The sequence below is a fragment of the Penaeus monodon genome, chromosome 22, assembly GCF_015228065.2.
Source record: "Penaeus monodon isolate SGIC_2016 chromosome 22, NSTDA_Pmon_1, whole genome shotgun sequence".
In the NCBI taxonomy this organism is placed as follows: domain Eukaryota; kingdom Metazoa; phylum Arthropoda; class Malacostraca; order Decapoda; family Penaeidae; genus Penaeus; species Penaeus monodon.
Window position 1 is genome coordinate 15,444,159 of NC_051407.1, and position 345 is coordinate 15,444,503.

The following is a 345-nucleotide window of genomic DNA, read 5'->3' on the forward strand; positions in this document are numbered from 1 at the left end:
TTTAATCTATGTACACAAACTATCCTGATCATATCTGATAGAACTCCAAATCTGACGAATTCACATTTCTACTTTTTTTCATTGATTCCGCCGTCCTGTCCAATTACTGTTTGTAGAGTTGGGTTTCGTTGTAAATCGATCATTTCCGTAATGTTTCGTTGTTCACTTAACAGCAACAGGTTTCGCCGTGTTCTGTCGTAATTTCGTGAGCAAAATATGGGCAAATCTATTGATTTTGTTTCAGCTGTTACCTTGCTTAATTAAACAGCGGAATCCGTGAGCTGGTTGGGTTTTAATTGTTGTAGTAACAATTGCTTGATACATTCGCCTGGTTTACTTTTTTCC